At 45.4% G+C, this 6,988-nt stretch overlaps 1 non-coding gene across 1 annotated transcript; it reads right to left on the reverse strand.

Annotated features, from left to right (window-relative positions):
- Positions 1-1,547: 1,547 nt before the first annotated feature.
- On the reverse strand, positions 1,548-1,625 carry Trnat-ugu. The gene has a single exon. It is a non-coding gene; the product is annotated as a tRNA-Thr (tRNA).
- Between the last annotated feature and the right edge of the window lie 5,363 nt (positions 1,626-6,988).

Here is a 6,988-nt window from a genome sequence, read left to right on the forward strand (position 1 = left end):
CTTAAACTGCATGTTTACAAAACGTGCTACAAAGATATTGTGACTGTCGTAATAGCTTTGTAGCATATTTTGTAAACGGAGAGTGTAAGTGATGATTTGCAGGTGTGTGATATTCTGTACAATGGAGGAGGCATCATACGTTCTGTGGTGGTGGTACTCATGACTCCAGAGAGTATCGCACCACAATCGATAAGCCGCACTCAGAACCCTAGCAGTACAGCAGCTCTATGTGCTGGCAATGCAAACTGTGTTGAGGTCTGCTAGGAGCCGCAGCTGCCAACGTCTAAGAAGCATAATTTAAGTATCTCTGCATATTTAATAAATATAATTTTATCACTAACTGTTGGTAATCGTTACGATTGAAGATAACCTACACCGTCCTCCTGTATACCCATCTTCTAATGTCGATGCAAGAGAGGTAGAAAATTACACATTCAAACATCACAATCATATTCATATGAACATATGCACAAATGGAAATGGAAATCAGAATAAACTCTCGAAAAGCGTTGTGCTAAGCATCGAAAAATTAGTAACTGGTGCAGTTTTCATTATTTAACTCACAATACACACTATTTTAGATTCGATGGTAGACTCTTGCATCGCCCCGTTCGTCGTATGGCCAACTTAAGTATATACCATTCAAGCTAAAAGAGTGTGCTTTACGTATATAAATGCGAAACAAGGATATAGAATTGGTTAATGAGGTATTAAGAAGGAGTGTGGCAGTACATTCTACTGGCCACCTTGATGTCTTGATCTTTGTCAATTTGATTTTTACCTGTGGGGTAAATCGAAAGGTCGAGCGTGCTCAAATAATACTCAATCACTGGAAGAGCTACAACAGAAAAGTTAAAACACTGCCATATTCTCAAGAAGTTGGCTGATACGTTTCGATATCAATGTATGCAAATATATAAATAGTTTTAGCAAATTGTGTCGCGTCAGTCTTATAAATATTTTCCTGGCCAGTTTTATTTGGACTAACCTGTATTAAAAGTGGGATAAACTGATAACGTAGACAACTGTCGGACAGATTCTTTGCTACGAGTGTTTACCAAATTTTTGAAAAATCAATGTATAGGGATATAGTGGTATGTCTTAGTACATATAATTTGTTGCCAGACTCCAAATATGGCTTCATGAAAGGAATTGTCCACAGAAAATAATGTTTTGAGGTTCAAGTAGAGCTGACGGTAGTTTGCGGACAGCAGGTATATTTTTTGATTTAACAAAAGTACTTTATTGTATAGACCAAGTAATACTTAGGTAGCCCAGAAAGTGGAGCTTTACGGAATTACAGAAATACCTGAACTATGGTTGATTTCATACCTAGAAAGAAGGAAGTAGAAGGTTGTCCTCCTTTATCAACAAATATGGAAGAGTTTTGAATCTGACTGGGGTAATTAGAAGTAAGGTACGTCACATGTTTCATTTCTGGATCCATTACAGCAAAGTGGAATGAATATTTTTTTTAAAATTACAATGAAATGAATACACCTAACTGCATATAGGCGTTAATATAAGTCAACTGGGACAGTTGAAAATGTGCGCCCGACCGGGACTCGAACCCGGGGTCTTCTGCTTACATGGCAGACGCTCTATCCATCTGAGCCACCGAGGACACAGAGATCCGAAAGAACAGATACAAGGCTCACCGGCCATCTTCTGTGCGGATGCACAAACAGTGCCTGAACTCTTACGGGAATCGGCAGTAAAACCGCGAATAATGAGTAGAATGGGCAGAGGCACTATGAATATAGTGCAGGACATTAAGTTGCAAATGTCGGTCTCATGGGAGGCGTGCGAGAGATAAGTCCCTGCAGTCGCACTATTCTCTGTGTCCTCGGTGGCTCAGATGGATAGAGCGTCTGCCATGTAAGCAGGAGATTCCGGTCGGGGCACACATTTTCAACTGTCCCCGTTGACTTACACTCCTGGAAATGGAAAAAAGAACACATTGACACCGGTGTGTCAGACCCACCATACTTGCTCCGGACACTGCGAGAGGGCTGTACAAGCAATGATCACACTCACGGCACAGCGGACACACCAGAAACCGCAGTGTTGGCCGTCGAATGGCGCTAGCTGCGCAGCATTTGTGCACCGCCGCCGTCAGTGTGAGCCAGTTTGCCGTGGCATACGGAGCTCCATCGCAGTCTTTAACACTGGTAGCATGCCGCGACAGCGTGGACGTGAACCGTATGTGCAGTTGACGGACTTTGAGCGAGGGCGTATAGTGGGCATGCGGGAGGCCGGGTGGACGTACCGCCGAATTGCTCAACACGTGGGGCGTGAGGTCTCCACAGTACATCGATGTTGTCGCCAGTGGTCGGCGGAAGGTGCACGTGCCCGTCGAGCTGGGACCGGACCGCAGCGACGCACGGATGCACGCCAAGACCGTAGGATCCTACGCAGTGCCGTAGGGGACCGCACCGCCACTTCTCAGCAAATTAGGGACACTGTTGTTCCTGGGGTATCGGCGAGGACCATTCGCAACCGTCTCCATGAAGCTGGGCTACGGTCCCGCACACCGTTAGGCCGTCTTCCGCTCACGCCCCAACATCGTGCAGCCCGCCTCCAGTGGTGTCGCGACAGGCGTGAATGGAGGGACGAATGGAGACGTGTCGTCTTCAGCGATGAGAGTCGCTTCTGCCTTGGTGCCAATGATGGTCGTATGCGTGTTCGGCGCCGTGCAGGTGAGCGCCACAATCAGGACTGCATACGACCGAGGCACACAGGGCCAACACCCGGCATCATGGTGTGGGGAGCGATCTCCTACACTGGCCGTACACCACTGGTGATCGTCGAGGGGACACTGAATAGTGCACGGTACATCCAAACCGTCATCGAACCCATCGTTCTACCATTCCTAGACCGGCAAGGGAACTTGCTGTTCCAACAGGACAATGCACGTCCGCATGTATCCCGTGCCACCCAACGTGCTCTAGAAGGTGTAAGTCATCTACCCTGGCCAGCAAGATCTCCGGATCTGTCCCCCATTGAGCATGTTTGGGACTGGATGAAGCGTCGTCTCACGCGGTCTGCACGTCCAGCACGAACGCTGGTCCAACTGAGGCGCCAGGTGGAAATGGCATGGCAAGCCGTTCCACAGGACTACATCCAGCATCTCTACGATCGTCTCCATGGGAGAATAGCAGCCTGCATTGCTGCGAAAGGTGGATATACACTGTACTAGTGCCGACATTGTGCATGCTCTGTTGCCTGTGTCTATGTGCCTGTGGTTCTGTCAGTGTGATCATGTGATGTATCTGACCCCAGGAATGTGTCAGTAAAGTTTCCCCTTCCTGGGACAATGAATTCACGGTGTTCTTATTTCAATTTCCAGGAGTGTATATCAACGCCTGTGTGCAACAGGGGGGTATTCATTTCATTGAAATTTCATTCTAACGAGCTGAATGGTCACCGATGGTATCTGTTCTTTCGGACATGTCCGAAACAACAGATACCATCTTCATATAAATATATTTTTTATTTGGAACTTTTTTGAAAGCGTAATTTTAGTGTCCCAGTATGTTCAAACACGCAGTGACGCGTTTACTTCGTTAAGACGGAGGGTAGATAAAAAGATTCCTTGGAAATGTCACTTGCAATACATTGTGCGGAAAGTAAATGCTGCTCCCTCCACTACACACTATTAGTGGACATTAATGTGGGGTGTGTCCATCCTTCGTATTTATGACGGCTTGAACTCTTCTGGGGAGGCTGAGGTGTCTGAATATCTATGGGGGGGGGGGGGGGAATAGAAGCTCAATTTTCGTCAACTATCGAAACCAGAGAAGGTAATGAAGTTGGACGCTGGGGTCTGGAGCGAAGTCGACGTTCTAACTCATGCCATTGGATTCATTTCGGGATCTGGGCAGGCCAGTCCATTTCAGGAATGTTATTGTTCACAAACTATTGCCAAGAGATGCTGCTTGATGACAGGTTCCCATATCATGCTGATATACAATCATCGTCTGCGAACTGTTCCCCTGTTGTATGCTGTAAAATGTGTTCATATCCTTCCGCATTTATCATTTTGTTAAGCACAATAAAGGAACCACATCAAAACCCATAACTTAACACCTCCTGCACCGTGCTTCACTGATGGCGCTCCACATGAGCGCAGGTAACCTTATGTAGACGTTTCCCAAACTCACGCCCTTCCATCGGACTGCCAAAGGGAACAGAGTGATTCATCGCTACAAATCACTCGTTTCCAGTCATCCACCGTCCAGTGGCGTCGCTGTTGACTCTACCTCAAGTGACGCTTAGTAAGAATTGATTACAGGAATGTGTGGCTTGGGCGCTATTGCTCGACCACTGTGCCCCACTATTTTTGCTCCCTACGCACAATAAATGTGCTATCTGAGCTGCCGGTAGCACTTCGGAAATCACGAGTGATTCCTTCCAGTGATTTCGTACGATGTTTTGCAACCACCCTCCGCAATATTAGACGCTCGCTATCCGACAGTATGTGAGTTCTGGCTGATCTTGGTTTGTTTGTGGTTGTTCTATCGCGTTTCCACTACACAACCACATAATCAACACTCGACTTGGGCAGCTTTAGTAGGGTTGAAACATGGCTGACGGATTTCTTACTCAGGTGACATCCAGTGTCTAGTCCACGTTGGAAGTCACTGACCTCTTATGACCGACCCATTCTGCGGTCACTGCTTCTCTATGGACAGCACAGTACACCCCTCGTCCTTTTGTACTGGCCGGTGGTCCTTCTTTCGTGACATCAAGTAGTCAGTTCCTCATCATCTTTTACCGGATACCGTAAGTGTCTCTGAAACTATAACACCAAAACCTTGTTCAGTTTGTTTACTTTTACTGTGTTGTCTCCTACTGTATAACTTTTTGGAGCAACTCTCTGCGCTTACCAAGAATATTCCGACCGCAGGAAAGGATAGTTGGACAGATGTGTGGTATCAGTTTGCGAACCTCGTACAGGTTGTTGTTCAGGTGTATCGGGATTCAAGTCTGCCATTACGATGCTACATTGAGGAGTTTTCGCCGGCGGCTGTGGCCGAGCGGTTCTAGACGCTTCAGTCCGAAACCGATCTGCTGCTACGGTCGCAGGTTCGAATACTGCCTCGGGCATGGGTGTGTGTGATGTCCTTAGGTTAGTTAGGTTTAAGTAGTTCTAAGTTCTAGGGGACTGATGACCTCAGTTGTTAAGTCCCATAGTGCTCAGAGCCATTTGAACCATTTAACCTGTCAGGCCTGGTAATAACACTAAACACGATCAGCATAATGCGGTCTGATCGGCGTTCTACCTGTCACAGAGAATTGCAGCTGTCGTCACTCACGTACCTGCCGATGGTATGTATGTGACTTCTGAGTGCTTCCACGACCAAGCTGCTCACGTGGTCTCACCAGAACTTGATAAATAAAAAAATCACTTTTCCATGCATACATTCTGCTGCTGCGTTATCGTCTGTCCACCTTACATTATGCTGGCATCTGGGTTGTATCTCTTAGAATCCAGCATAGACGTTCCTCGGTTGATCTTCCATCCTTTCGGATGACGCCATGTCGCACACACTTCCGCTTCCATTTAATTACAGTCATGATTACACACTGTACTGAAGGCTGTCCACCGACTCGTATCTTTGCTTTTCTGTCCCTCCAAGTAATTCGCAACATGTATGTCTGCAATCCGCTCTGATCAACTCCGAGATTTTAAAAGATTTTCGCAATAGAGATGAATCTTACTGCACTGTGTCAAAACTGGTAATATACTGTGATTTTTAAACTTTCCTCTACCGTCTCTAATAAAGTTTTATGATTACCACAAGTACTTCTCCGACTGCTATGTATCTTTCCTTCGCTGCCTTTCCATTCGTTGTCTTCTATTGCCCCAACCACACTAGTTCTGTCTTTATTGTTATTTTGTATTAGTTTATACAGGTGCGATCATTGTACTTTATTTTGGGCTACATCAGTACACTGCCTGAAAGCATATTTGCCAGTATGTGATGTAAGAAAGAGAAAAAAGCTTTAATTTTACGTATGTCTCGATATTCCATCTGACCCGGATCTTTCTTTCTCTCTCTCTTTTCTTTTTTTTCCCATCAGTCTCCCGACTGGTTTGTTGTGGCACCACGATATCCTATCCAGTGCCAACCTCTACGTCTCAGGCTATCACTTACACCCAAAGTCCTCAGCTATGTATTCGGTGTATTCCAATCTCTGCCCAATCTCCCCCCTTCCCCTTCCAATTTTTACTCTCTGCAACTCCCTGTAGAATCACAGAAGTTATTCCATGATGTCATAACATATACACTATCATCCTGTCCCTTCTTCTTGTCACTGTGCTCCATATGTTGCTTGCTGATTCTGTGAGAAAGCTACTTATTCCTTGTCTTATCAGTCCATCTACATCGACTGGAAAGTCCACAATTCACTAACATGCTACACTGTTCACCAAACGTAAATTCTTGGAAAGTTTTTCCTCAAGTATAGGGAACACTTCTTTTGGCCAGAAATGCGCTCTTAGCCTGTGCTAGTCTGCTTCTCATGCCCTTCCCGCTTCGTCAGTTATTGTCACTTTGCTTCCATGTTAGCAGAATTCCTTCTTCTTCTTCTTCACTTCTTCTGAAGAAAGCAATGGCAGCAACAAATCTTATCACTGATACCCCTCCACCCTGAATTTTAATACTAATCTCACTCTTTAAACTTTCTTTTGTTTCCGTCATTGCTTCTTTGCTGTTTAGATTGAACAGTAGCAGCGAAAGACTCATCCGAGCACATCGTTCTTGATTTTCCATTCTTACTGTTTCATCTTGATTTTTGTACTTACTGTATGTAGCAGTCTCTCTCTATGGCTTACATCTATTTTCACCAGAATTTCGAACATCTTGCACCATTTTACGTTGTCAAACGATCTATGAATCGTACGAACTTTTCTCGATTTACGCTACTCTTTCTTACATTTTCAAGCACAACGTTAGAACTGTCCTTGTTGTGCCGTTACTTT

This window comes from Schistocerca piceifrons, chromosome 3 (assembly GCF_021461385.2).
Source record: "Schistocerca piceifrons isolate TAMUIC-IGC-003096 chromosome 3, iqSchPice1.1, whole genome shotgun sequence".
NCBI classification, from domain to species: domain Eukaryota; kingdom Metazoa; phylum Arthropoda; class Insecta; order Orthoptera; family Acrididae; genus Schistocerca; species Schistocerca piceifrons.